General features: G+C 50.5%; 1 protein-coding gene across 18 annotated transcripts in view; it reads right to left on the reverse strand.

Moving 5' to 3' along the window:
- Positions 1–14657, reverse strand: part of ndst3 (N-deacetylase/N-sulfotransferase (heparan glucosaminyl) 3) — a 1441915-nt gene that overhangs the window by 56789 nt on the left and 1370469 nt on the right. The gene's annotated exons all lie outside the window — the stretch shown is intronic.

A 14657-nucleotide genomic window follows, 5' to 3' on the forward strand; every position in this document is an offset into this window, starting at 1 on the left:
CAGGGAAACAAATATCCTTTGGTTATCCTTGCGTGATGTACTGTAAATTATAACTAACAGTTGGGCATTGAATATCAGGACAACAACAAAAACCTGTACTTGGAAATGCTATTAACGTAATGCATCTTCCAAGGTGCTGCACAAGAAGCCATTAGTAAGAAAAATGTATTTGGGCCCAACTATACAAGGAGAAATTAGGGCAGATGGCCAAAACCTTACATTTTAAGAAGTGTCTTAATTGTATTTTATATATTTTGGACCAGAAGACACACCAGCTGTCTGTGCACCGAACTTTCTTTACAAGAGTTTTATACAATACTGTAAAATATTTACTCCATGTTTTAGCTCTGGTTTCCAGCTTTTTTTTCAGCTGTGTTTACTTCTTTCTGAGACCATGCTCTGGTTTAATCAATCAAGTACAGTGAGCAGCAATAGTAAACAGATTCACATATTCAAACACAACAATTGAACAATACAATCCCAAAGGAAAATATTTAGGGAGGGAATTCCACAGTTTAGGGCACAAAGAGCTGAAGCCAAGGCTACCAATACTGGAAGGAGGGCAGAATTTGAGCACATATAGATCAGAGGGTTGTGGAGGTGAAGGAGATTACAGTAGAGATTGGGAGGGGTAGGTAAAGCCATGGAGGGATTTGAATTCAAGGATGAGAATTTTACAAACAAAACATTGCTTGGCCACTGTAGGTCAGCTGCACTAACTTTTCATAGATCTATAGAACCCCGGGAATGCAGAAGGAAGCCATTCAGCTCAGAGGATCTGCACCGACAATCTGAAAGAGTACCCCACCCTCGCTCTATCTCTGTAATCCCACACAACCTGCCCACCTTTGGTCATTAAGTTGCAATTTAACATGGCCAATCCATCTAAACTGCACATATTTGGATTGTGGGAGGAAACCGGAGCACCCAGAGGGAACTCACTCAGTCAAGAACAAAGAAAAGTACACCACAGGAACAGGCCCTTCGGCCCTCCAAGCCTGCGCCGACCATGCTGCCCGTCTAAACTAAAATCTTCTACACTTCTGGGGTCCGTATCCCTCTATTCCCACCATAGTCACAGGGAGAACATGCAAACTCCACACAGAAAGTCACCCAAGGCCAAAATTGAACTGGTATCCCTGGCGCTGTGAGGCAGCAGTGCCAACCACTGTTAATGAGATTATTTCCTGCCGATTCCAATTAACTCATCAGCCACATAAGGCTATGACTGTTCTGGGGGGTAGTGGGATGTAGGTGAGGGAGGTGATCAAGATGTTCTAAAATCAAGAGGCTGTTAGTGTTGTGCGCAGCTGCATGTCAGCCTTGCCAGCTGCGGCAATGGTGTTCTGTGCCTGTCCACCCTGACCCAACCTCCTGGCCACCCGTGTTACTCCCCCCAGCTGTGGAGAAGCTTCCCGACCAGCGGCAGAATTGTCAGCAAACTATGGCGACATTGAACACTTTACGTACCCCCTCTCTCTCCCTCAGCAATCGCCATGTCGGTTGGTTTCATGATTTTTAAAAGAACAAGCGAACTGCGTCATCGGGAACTCGGCGCATCAGAGGCAAAGAATCACGGAGGCCCCAGAGAATACCGGGTCGGGCCCACAAATGATGTGCAAACATGGTCTACTGTACATGGTTCTGGACCGCATTGACTCCACTGTTACTTTTACCTTCTCTGGTCTCCGACGACGAAACTGTGTTCGGTGATCGTCCGGAGAATTCCCGTTTGCAAAGAAATCGGGGACAGCGCCGCTTTTGTGATGCTCTACCCCATCCATAGTGGCGTAGAAGCAGGCTCCAGAAGTCTCTAGAAGTGGCTCTTGAACTACGCTGCACACCATATTGACGGCCTCACACCCCAACCAGCCGAGTTCCTCACCATGTGGGGCTCATGCTACTTTTGTCAGAAACGCGGCGTGGCGGCTGCGGACTCAGTCCAGCGCCGCCACAGTCTGGGGAGAGCCGATCTGGAGGCATGAGGGACTTTGGCAGGGGCTGGGGGCATTGGTGGGGGGTGGTCTGGGGGTTGGCGAGCCTGGCCAAAGGGGGACAATATTTGGCAGGCCAGGTCCGCGTGAGGCCGGCATCATGTTGCACGGACCCGGCAATTCTCTGGCGGTATCTGCAGCTAGAGCCAGGTGCTCTACACTGCCGGCTGCTAGCCCCCCCCCCACCAAATGGAGGATCGGTGGCCAGGTCAGGACATAATCTTCAAATCAGCCCCTGTTGTCCTGACCTCAAAGCAGTTCAACCTCTACTGCTTACTCCAAACCTTTTAGTTAAAGTCCAGCCCATTAGCCCCGTTTGATTCTCTGCAGACGGCGCCCGAGTACTTCCAGAATTCAGATTTCCAATATCAATGTACAATTTACAAATAATAAGTTAGTGCTTAAGGTTTGTGATTGAAAACTATGCAGAACAAATCAATTCGATATCAAGATGCAGCCTCAAATATCCTTAACTTCAATTAAATACGCTGTGACCTGTAAAGAAAATAAACTGCCCCTCTCACTTACTGCCGGGCTGTGTCAAGCAGCAATTTTGATTGATCTTAGAATATTCTGTCTGTATGTCAGAATATTCTGTTGGGAATTTTCGTGCCCCCCTCGGTGTGTTTCTGGGTGGTGGGAAATGGCCCGCTGCCATTGGCCGTGGGCAGGATCATCTGGTCCCACCTCTGTCAATGGGATTCATCATTGAATCCGCGCCCCAGGATAGTGTTAGGGACAAGGACACAAACCTGTAGATACATGTTCACTGGTCACAAATGTTTCAACCTGCCTCGGTGCTCTGTCAAAAGGGTAGGAATCATGGAGGGGGTTGTCGGTGCAGGATGGGGAGTGGTTGGTGCAGGGAGGGTGGCCATGGGAGGGGGTGGTAGGCTGATGGTGGTGGTGGTGCAGGATGGGGAGTGGTTGGTGCAGGGAGGGTGGCCATGGGAGGGGGTGGTAGGCTGATGGTGGTGGTGGTGCAGGATGGGGAGTGGTTGGTGCAGGGAGGGTGGCCATGGGAGGGGGTGGTTAGCCCTGGCTCACACGTTGTGCGGCCTCCTGTGCCTGCCTGTCCACTCTGGCCCTCCCCCGCACCCTCCTAATCCAGCATGTGCCCCTCTGCTGTGCGATGTTGTGGAGGATGCAGCAGGCAAGCACGATGTGGACGACTCTCCTAGCGCGATACTGGAAGGTCCCTCCAGAGTGGTCCAGGCACCTGAACCGTGTCTTCAGGATACTGAATTACTGCTCGATCTTGGCCCTAGTCATGGCATGGGCATCATTGTAGTCCCGCTGAGGCCTCCGGATAGGCTTCATCAGTCATGACTGCAGCAGATAACCCGTTGCCCAAGAGCCACCTCTTCACCCGAGGGAACTCGCCAGTGAGCCAAGATGAAGGCATCTGTACACTGCAAGGGTATTGGGTGCAGACATGCATGATATGCATCTCATGGCATACACCAGCTGCATGTTCATGGAGTGGAATCCCTTTTGGTTTGTGAAGACCACCCCCTCATGCGTTGGTGCTCAAAGGGGGAAATGCATCCCAGCGATCATCTCCTGAATCTGGGGCATCCCTGCGATGGTGGTGAACCTCACTGCCCAGGCATCTTGGTGGGCTCGGTCTGCATTGAAGCTAATATATTGCCGAGTGGGCGTACAGAGTTTCCGTGACGGTGCAGATGCGCCAGTGCACCAAGGTCTGTGACATCCCAGACAGGTCCCCACGCGGCGCCTGGAAGTCCTGTGGCGACAAAGTTCAAGGTGACTGTCACTTTGCCGGCTACCGGAAGTGGGTGTCCTCCATGGTTCCTGGTGCACCATGATCTGGCAGATATGCTGTACAGTCTCCCTGTTCAGCCGGAATCTTCAACGGCATGCCTGGTCCTCCAGGTCCTCGAATGACGGGTACTGCTAGTACAAACGAGATCTAACGGACCACCTCCTTCCCACCTCCTCCTCGGCCTGTTGGGCAGACAGCTCTCTATCCTCACCAGCTGTATCCTATTCCTCTGGGGCAGGTTCTGCTGCTGCAAGGACCTCCTCAAGCACCTCTTGCTCATACAGCCTCATTGCATCCCCCAGGGCTGTGGTGACTAGTAAGGTGACAACCATTCCTGGGTCGATTCCAAAACCCATTGTCTGCAGGGGGTGAAAGGTAGACATTCATAGATTTCATCGAATTTACAGTGCAGAAGGAGGCCATTCAACCCATCGTGTCTGCACCGGCTCTTGGAAAGAGCACCCTACCCAAGCCCACTTCTCCACCCTATCCCCATAACTCAGTAACCCCACCCAACACTAAGGGCAATTTTGGACACTAAGGGCAATTTATCATGGCCAATCCACCTAACCTGCACATCTTTGGACTGTGGGAGGAAACCGGAGCACCTGGAGGAAACCCACGCACACTCAGTACAGTGACCCAAGCTGGAAATCGAACATGGGACGCTGAAGCTGTAAAGCAATTGTGCTATCCACAATGCTACCGTGTTGCATGTTAGCATGTCCAGCCAGGTCCAATGTGCTGTGTTGTGGACCCAGCCTGCATTGCAGCTCATGCCCCCGTATGCACCCCGCACCTCCTCCCCCATCGACCACAGGCTGGTGCTATCCATGCCAGAAGTACACTCTGTGCCTGGATACCCTGGTCCTGGGAGTCCTCCCAATGCCATGGCCCATCCCCTGATCACCCAACCCCCCCCCGGCTCTGGCAGATGCGCAAGCCAGCCATGTCAGCAACAGAATAAGCAGCCCATGTTTCCAGCTCTAAGAACATGGCCAACCTCTCCTCTCTCCCCCAGCAGCCACCGCACCTGTTTCCTGATTTTTAAAGCCATAAGTAAACCTCGCCGTTGATAATTCTTCCCGACAGTGCAGAAGAAGACATTCGACCCATCGACTCTGCACCGGCCCTCTGAAGAGGACCCTACCTGGGCCCAATCCCCCCGCCCTATCCCTGTAACCAAGTAACTCACCTAACCGTTTGGACACTAACGGCAATTTATAATGGTCAATCCACCTAACCTGCACATCTTTGGACTGTGGGAGAAAAAAAGAGCATCCGGAGATACGGGGAGAACGTACAAACTCCACACAGACAGTCACACGGGTTCCCCGGCACCGAGGGGCGGATTCAATGGGAAATCCTATTGACAGCCTATCCACACCCTATCCTTAGTCTTCTTCAGTGTTGGGTGGGGAAGGATGATCCAAACACAATGGAGCACAAAGTGTCGACCATGATCCAAAAGTATTATCGCAGCAAACCACTAGAGGGTGCTAAATATATTCTGACTCCTTGGAACTCAACATTTGCAGATACTATTTTACATAACAAAAACAGTACATTTCACAGCCATTCGATTTTCACAATAAACCCATACAGATGTATTTAACAGTGACTGAAAAAACTGAGCTTCAGCCAAGGAGATGGTAATCTAGGTTTTGGTGACAGATCCCTTTTGCCATACCCACTCCAGAATCAGAGATAAATGACAAAGTAATTGCACTAGGGGCTGCACTGCTGTGATTTGCATGAAGAACTGGCCACCTTAGAGATTGCTCTGGGTTGGACTTGGCCATTACAATATAAAATAGCTAACATTAAGAACTGCACTGGAGCCATCAGGGTCCACCATATGTAAATAATTATAGGAAAGTTTGTCCTACGATCTAGCTCTTTTATGACTGGAGTTCTTTATTTGATACACTGAAACTGTTCAGAGAGATGAGAGAGATGCTGTGATAGTTTGTGGCACCTGATCTACTTTTAATTGGCTAAGTTGGCCATTAGCAGTGGATGATCAAAGGAATCATCTGACCCGACTTTCAGCCCTTCCACTGTGGCTATGTTAACGGCCAGGCGCCTTGGAGAGGGAGCACTAAGTGTTTGCCGGCAGGCTTCAGGCCTTCTACGACTGGCGGACACCACGAGAGCTGGAGTGTCTAATCACCCCCCTGGGAATTACTCTTTAATTTGAATAAGTTAAGTTTCCTTTTGCTGTTCTGTTTTAGTTACTGTGTCCCACCAAGGAGCTGTCGCCCACACCTCGGGAATTACTCTTTAATTTTAATAAGTTAAGTTTCCTTTTGCTGTTCTGTTTTAGTTACTGTGTCCCACCAAGGAGCTGTCGCCCCCACCCCTCATTTGTTTAATTTATTGATTATTGATTTTTAAAAAAAATGTCTTGTGGCCACCTAAAATGGCCTCCCGCAAAGAATGCTGGGAAAAGTGGCCAAGTTCAGTGACAGACAGGCTGCAGCTTGCAAATACACCAAAAAACTGCAGCCCAGACTTTGCAAAGTAACTCAGGAAAAAAGCTATCTCCAGGCCATCCCAGGAACAATAGAACTGTCTTGTCAATCACACTTGTTTACCATACACAGCGGCACCTAAGCTCCTTATTTGGAAGGGCCTACCAGCCCCCAACACTTGCAGGCATGGCCACTGAGTGCCCACCCCAAAATTGACGTGGCCGCCCCTGATTGGACTTGATCGATCAGGGTGATCGAGCCCTGATCAATTGATTGACAATGACCCAGAGACCGGCCAGTAAAGGCCACAAAATCCAAGCAGGTTAAAAGATGCTGCACCACCTTAGAATCTCTCGACTGCAGCAGCAACCAACAACGGTGACCATTCACCGGCCGAAGAGAACGACCATCACCTGACCAACAGAAAGAAGACCAGAGCCAGGAACAGACCAGACCAAGGACTGAAACATTGAGGACTACAAGATTCGAGATACAGATAAAGGCCACTATCTGTCTGGTACTTGCTGGTCACACTGAAGTTAAGTTTAGGTCTTGTGTGTACTAGCTTTGTAGTGTGGCTTAAGTGTGTGTGTGTGATAGATTAACAGTAACAATTTTGTGATATTGAATAAATATTGAATCACAGTATGCAACAGACTTGTAGTCATTTGTCCACCGTCTACAGGTTAAGACACTCTGTGGTTTAGGCACAACAGTCCAAATAGAACATTACCCCACCACGGGCTGTCACCTCACCCCTGCCTTTTTTGTTTAATTTTTTGATTATTAGTTTTATTAAAAGAGTATGAAAAGGCCCAATCCCCAGGAGAAACATTTTAATATGATTTTGTAAGTTTCCTTTGAAGTTTAGATTTCTGTCACTGGGCCGCACCAGAGGCTGTCACCTGCTCCGTTTGTGTTTTTTTTTAACTACTTGTTTATTTTTAAAGAAGAGCATAAAAAAGGCTCATTAGCGAGAAGTATATGGTCAGTTCCCCTTGCCACGGGATTGACACTGACTTTGTTAGTAGCTTTGTTTGGTGGCCAGTTAGCTTAGATGGTTTGACAGTCACTGTAACTCCAAGATTGTGGGTTCCATCCCCATACTAGCCAGCATGCCTCTTCTGAAATACATGAGGTGGCCGGGAAGATGATGGACTGTTAATCCATTGTGCCCTGAATGTGTGGCTTTGAATCCCAGTCTTGGCATTCATTTGTTCAAGATATTGCTTCTTTGTATCTTAAGAGGCTGTTAATTTCATAATTTGTTCATCTGATAAAATCAAAAGAGTCTAAAAAGGCCCATCTGTGAATCCCAGAAACCACTGTGCTTGCATTTTTAAGCATCACCCGAGTGTTATTACCCTTTCATCAGAACTATCAAACGCATTTTTGACTTAACATTGCACTTACACAAAAAGGATGTTTATTTTACAGTTTTTTGTGTGAGTATTCTTTAACAAAACATCTTAAACTGTGTTTGATAGGGCAACAAGGTGGCGCAGTGGGTTAGCCCTGTTGCCTCATGGCGCCGAGGTCCCAGGTTCGATCCCGGCTCTGGGTCACTGTCCGTGTGGAGTTTGCACGTTCTCCCCGTGTTTGCGTGGGTTTTGCCCCCACAACCCAAAGATGCGCAGGTAGGTGGATTGAACCACTATAATTGCCCCTTAATTGGAAAAAAATGAATTGGGTACACTAAATTTAGAAACAACAAAAAAAAATTTGTGTTTGATAATGTAAGATCTCTCAATTGATTTTGACAGTATACATGATGGGAGCAATGCTACCGTAAAATCAAACAAACACACACCACCAGAATTCATTATATGTTGATGGGACGAGGTAACATAACATTTTCGGGCAGCAGGGTAGCATGGTGGTTAGCATAAATGCTTCACAGCTCCAGGGTCCCAGGTTCGATTCCCGGCTGGGTCACTGTCTGTGTGGAGTCTGCACGTCCTCCCCCTGTGTGCGTGGGTTTCCTCCGGGTGCTCCGGTTTCCTCCCACAGTCCAAAGATGTGCGGGTTAGGTGGATTGGCCATGCTAAATTGCCCGTAGTGTCCTAATAAATGTAAGGTTAAGGGGGGGAGTTGTTGGGTTACGGGTATAGGGTGGATATGTGGGTTTGAGTAGGGTGATCATGGCTCGGCACAACATTGAGGGCCGAAGGGCCTGTTCTGTGCTGTACTGTTCTATGTTCTAAACTCTCCTGCTCTGTAATAAGGTTATTTTTCCATATTGGAGATTGTGGATCTTTTCAGCCCAATTGTGACATAAGGGCAGTGTTGCAGTTTCTAAAAAAATTCCTTCACTGCTGATTTCTGGTGACACATTGTAATGTGTGGATTTCTTAATCATTCACTGCTTTCAAGGAAAATTTGCCAAAACTGCCTGTCACTCATTTATATAGCCCTGATCCCATGCAAAAGACCAGCTGGTGGGAGTTACCTGGATTTACGGGAGTTGCGATCTGGAAGGGCCTCAAAGCACAGGCGCCACATAGCTTGAAGTCACATCTTGCCATAGCTGAGATTTCCCGAATTTCATATCAACTGTCTGCGATTTAGAAAAGAAACTTCTTACCAAGACTCCCAATGCTTAACAAAGATGTTGCTAGTTTCAGGAGCCTGGAATTTATCGGCTACTGTCAACCTGACATGTGTAGGAGGATTAAATGACTGGAATGCCCTTCCCAATGAGCAGATATTCAAGGTGGAGTTAGTTTGACTTTTGTTGGACAAGGGAGTCAAGGGTCAATAAACACCAGTTAACACTGTTGAAATCTGCCTTGGTGCTCTGTCTGATGGGTCTGGGGGTGAGCCGGTCAGTGCAGGCCCCGTGGGTGGACCATCCTCTCCACCCTCCCTCCCTCACCAACCCCCTCCCTCACCACCCCCACTCCAGTGATTTGAAAGGACCGTATGCTGGACTGGCCAGCTCGCATGCAGGGATAACCCAGGCGGAAGGTGCGACTGTGGGCATGGGTCAGACATTGTCAAACGATGTGGAGCTCGGAGCTCATCGCAGAGCGGGCTGTCACCATCCTCCATCACATGGACCAGACCCGCTGTTACCATAATCCCAGGGCCCCAGCACGTCGCACCGCAGGTATATACATGGAAGGGGTGTGCATGTGAGCGGTTTGGTAGTGTGGCTGGGATGTGGTGTCCATGCTCCTGGCCAGCAACCGGCCTCCACCTCCCCCAGTCATCTTGTGGGTGCTGGCCTGGGCGATGACGTCATGCAGCCTCCCATGCTTGCCTGGGCCCCATGTCCTGCTCATCACCCTCCTTCCATATATCCTCCTCCTCATCGGACAAGTCCTGCCCTTCCTCCTCATCCTCCAGCACATCGCCCCTCTGCTGTGCTATATTGTGGAGGATGCAGCAGGCCACGACAATGCAGGCAACGCTCTCAGCCTCATACAGGAGGGCCCCTGAAGCGCATCTTGAGGAGGCCGAAGCACCACTCGACCACACCCCTGGTCGCTGTACGGGGGTCATTGTATCAGTCAGTGGCCTCCAGATAGGTGCCATTCGTCATGACAGCAGCGGATGACCCTTTCGCCCAGCAGCCCCGTGGGTGCCCCTGGTCCTGGTCCATGTCGGGGATCACTGAGTGCACCAAGATGATTGAGTCATGCACGCTGCCCGGATATCGGGTGCAGACGTGCATGATGTGCATCTGTTGATATGTTGACCAGCTGTATGTTCATGGTGTGAAACCCCTATCGGTTGGGGTATAGTGGCCTGTGATCTACAGGTGCCCATAGGACGACATGCATCCCATCGATCACTCCCTGGACCCGGGGCATCTCGGCGATGGCAGCGAACTCTGCTGCCTGGGCATCCTGTTGGGCGTGGTCCACATGGTACTGGATGCACTGGTCCACCTGGGCATAGAGCCTCCGTGATGGCACGGATGCACCTGTGCACAGAGGCCTGTGAGATCCCAGACAGGTCACCAGTCGGCAGCTGGAAATACCCCTTCGCATAAACGTTCAGGGCGATCGTCACCTTGACACTCAACGGGAGTGGGTGTCCTCCCCCATACCCCTGCGGTGCCAGGTGTGCCATGATCTGGTTGATGTGTCGCATAGTCCCTCTGCTCATCTGCAGTCTCCGTCTGCATGCCTGGTCAGGTAGGTCCTCGGATGGTATGGGGTGCCAGTACACGCGGGGCCTCATGTGGCACCTCTTTGGCATCTCGTCCTTGGCCTGTTGGGCGGCCAGCCCTCCAGCCTGTGCGGCCGCCACCTGCCCCTCTGCAGCCCATTCCTCTGTAGCCTGTTCCTCTGCTGCAGCTACCCCTCCTCTCCGAGCGGCCCCCGCTCAAGCAGCCTCAGGCATCTCGCAGGGCTGTGGCCATCACCACAATGGCCAGCATCGCGGGTTGGTATGCAAATGCCATTGTCTGCAGGAAGTGAAAGGCCAATCTGGTAGCATGGCTCATACTCCCATGCCCATCCAGGTACCATGAGCTACATGATGGCCCCAGTTGGCACTGCAGGCCCCGCCCATGAATGTCCCCTCAACTCCCCCCCCCCCCCCCCCCCCCCCCCCCGTTGGTTCCGGCCCCGTCGGTGCCCCTGGTCCTGGCGCCTGTCCCTGCTGCCAGGGAGTTCACTGGGGGCTGCATTGGGTGCGGCTCTGGCTGGTCCCCTGGTGGGTGGCTGCTGTTTTGCGCTGTAGCGGGGGGTTGGTGGTGCGATCACTCATACGGCCAGTGCCACTGTGTAGAATCTGGCGGTCGGGGTGGGTGGTCAGTGGGTGTTCAGCAAGATGCCGGTCGGTGCCTGGGCACCGCTCCAGTCCCATGGGGGACACTCCAGCTGCTGGGCCCGCCCTGCCCCTCCTCTGGCTGCTGCCCCCCCGCCCCCCTACCGCCGTAGCCAGCACGGCTGATGTCCAGGCCAGCAACCCGCAGTCACTCCACGCCATTTCCTACTTCCGCTCGCTCGTTAAGTGGCCAGTATGGCAGGATCACGATTTTTAAAACCACAAGTGAACCACTCCATCGGGTAATCGGCCTATCGGAGGGGTGATTCGCAGATGTCCTAGAGCAATGGGTGTCGGGCCCGCTAATGATATGCCGACTGTACTTTCAGCCCATGCAGCGAGCGATGCATTTACACCATTTTCGTGGTGCCAGAGCATCCGATTTGGCGTCAAACCAGCGCGTACCCTGATTTCGGCACCGGAAACGCAATTTTGGCTTCGGCAAGCTGAGAATCACGCCCAAAGCTGTCACTAGGCACCGTGGAATTGCAGAGTCTGCGGCCTCGAACATCTTCAGACTTCAAACCAAACTTTTGCGTTTGAACAAAGAGTAGGTCAGTCAGCTCCTCGAGCCTGCTCCACCATTCGATCTGATCTAATAGTAACCTCAAATCTGCATCTCGGCTTTCCCAATAACCTGTCACCCATTGCTTACCAAGAATCTATCACCTGTCTTAGAAACAATCAATGACTCTGTTTCCACCACTGTTTCAGGAAGAGCATTCCAAAGATTTATGACCTCTGACTGAAAATAATTCACCTCTGCTTCTTTTTGAATACGCAACCCCTTATTTCTAAACAGTGACCCCTTGTTCTAGATTCTTCTACAAGAGGAAACATCCCCTTCAGAGCCACCCTGTCAAGACCCCTCAGCATCTTATATGCTTCAATCAAGTTGTTTCTTACTCTTAAAACCTCCAGCGGATACAAGCCTAAACTGTCCAAATTTTCCTCATAAGGCAACTCATCCATCCCAGGTATTAATCTGGAACTGCTTCCAGTGTATTTACATCCATCCCAAATAAGGTGACCATGGGGCCCAGCAATACAAATACTTCCCCTGTCCCCTGGAAACTTAGGCGTAAGTTCACATGAACATAATCAAAGCATAAATTTCCACTCAATTTCTGCATAATTGAGATCCGGGTAGTTTCAATTGATATTTTTTCATCCAGTGGTCTCTAAAATAACTATCCTGTGGTGGGTTCAAAATAAGTCTTTTAACATTGACCAGTTTTGTATAATAAAGCTGCAATGTGTTAATATTACAATTATCTATGACATGGGTCCCAGAAGGAGAGTGTGACGCAGTGGGCCATGTGGACTGAGCAGTAGTGAACTTTGTGCCCCCAGGAAAGAGATGCCAAAGGCCGAAGTAATCAAGGATGTTTTTACACACCAAAGCATTAGTGTGGCATGAGAAGGGTAACTTTGCCATTCTTCAGTCTGGAGAGCGATATGTTTTTCACATAAATTTAACTATTATCACATCCCTAAAAAGGAGGCACTGTAATGCATAACCTAAATCCAGTTAGATAAATGAAACTTTATTATGCCTATAAAGATAAGTGCTGCCTGTAGAATATTTATCCATGCCAAATAAGGAGTGAACTTACTCGGAGGCAGATGTGATAGTTAGATCACATTGTTTTCTTCCACTTTTGGTCGCACTCTCTCCTCTATTGGGCTTCGAACTTGTCTCTTTGTCCGCTTAATTACCTTCCTTACTTTGCACTTTCCCTTTATTCCTTCTTTTATCTCATTTATTTTTGTTCTGCAACAGCTTTCCTTTTTCACTGTTGCTTCAGCTTTGGAACTGTGCATGGGGAAATTTATGGAAAGCAATATGGTGGGGTTCTCAGTCAGCAATGGAGCCAGATTCAAAAGAACTGCATCTTGAGTAATTGATTGTGGTCACCAAGACAACAAGAAAGGATTTAACCATTGGAGGAAGTGCAGGGAAACCCAACTCAGAGGTTTGAGGCGCGATCATACGGCCTTGTCACGCTTAACTCTGTGATGCAACAAGGCCGTTAAATCTCATGAGAGGCATCTCGTGTGATTTGCGACACTCAGAATGCCTCGCGATATCTAACGACACAATCTGGATTAACATATTTTAATGAGCCATTAGTGATGGAACCATCAATTCACCAGACATGTGTTTCCGATATGAATCTAGGCTTTAATTGACTTACTTCAGAGCCAGCCTGTTTCCCGTTGATGAACTCTTAGTGAACTCAGGCTGACTCTGGACAAGGGTATTTATACAGCTGCACTAGGGGGAGGAGTCGTGGGCGGAGCCAAGAGTGGAGCCCAGTACAAGTTCCTGCGTACTCCCAGAGCTACTCCCCCCAGTGGTAGGATAGCGCTACTGCGCTTACAAAGACAGTGTGAATGATCATATCTACATATATATATTACATTCACCACATTCACCCCCTGCAAAAAAAATCAAGTCCGGCGGGGGTGGTGGTCTAAAACGTCAGTCTGTCCGATGGTCGAATTGTCCATTGTGATCTGCGGAGCACCGGGGTTGCAGCCTCTTGCGGTGGCTGGATGGGTGTTGTGTGCTGGGGTACGATGGCAGACACCAGGCAGGGTTGTATCCGAGCTTCATACTCTCCTGGTTCGACTGGGGACTGGGGGCGCTGGGGGCTGGCCGGCGCGGGTGCGCGTAACTGGTGGAGCGAGCTCGTGGGCTCGGGAGTGCGACAGCATGGGGTGTAGGGTGAGAGGTCCTTCTGTGGGGGTAGAGGAGGCGCTGGATCCGGCGGGTGCCAGATCCCGGAGGGATACCATGTCCTGACGGCCGTCAGGGAACTCGACGAATGCGTACTGGGGGGTTGGAGTGGAGCAGGCGCACCTTTTCAACAAGGGGGTCGGTTTTGTGTGCCCTGACGTGTTTCCTCAGAAGTACGGGGCCTGGCGTCCTCAACCATGCCGGAAGTGAGAACCCCGTGGTAGTGCCCCTGGAAAAAATGAAGAGCCTCTCGTGAGGGGCCTGGTTGGTCGCCGTGCACAAAAGGGACCTAACAGCGTGGAGCGCGTCTGGGAGGACTTCCTGCCACTGGGAGACTTGGAGCTTTCTAGACCGGAGGGTCAGTAGGACGGTCTTCTAGACCGTCGCGTTCTCCCTTTCCACCTGCCCGTTACCCCTGGGGTTGTAGCTGCTCGAGGCAATGCCCTTGTCGAGCAGGTACTGATGCAGCTCGTCGCTCATGAAGGACGAACCCCGGTCGCTGTGGGAGGTCATGTCGGGGCACGGGATAGCGAATGGGAAACGGGAGAACTCGTCTACGACGTTTAAAAAGTAAACGTTCTTGTTAGTTGAGGGGAGTGGCCCTTTGAAATCAATCGCGAGGCGTTCAAAGGGCCTAGAAGCCTTGACCAGGTCGGCCCTGTCTGGTCTATAGAAGTGCGGTTTGCACTCCGCACAGATCGGGCAGTCCCTGGTGACCGCTTTTACCTCCTCGTTGGAGAAAGGCAGGTTTCGGGCCCTGATGTAGTGGGCGAGCCGGGTGACCCCCGGGTGGCAGAGGTCATTGTGGATGACTTTTAATAGGTCGATCTGCGCACTGGCGCATGTCCTGCGGGGTAGGGCATCCGGAGGCTCGTTGAGCT

The sequence above is a fragment of the Scyliorhinus canicula genome, chromosome 3, assembly GCF_902713615.1.
Source record: "Scyliorhinus canicula chromosome 3, sScyCan1.1, whole genome shotgun sequence".
In the NCBI taxonomy this organism is placed as follows: Eukaryota; Metazoa; Chordata; class Chondrichthyes; order Carcharhiniformes; family Scyliorhinidae; genus Scyliorhinus; species Scyliorhinus canicula.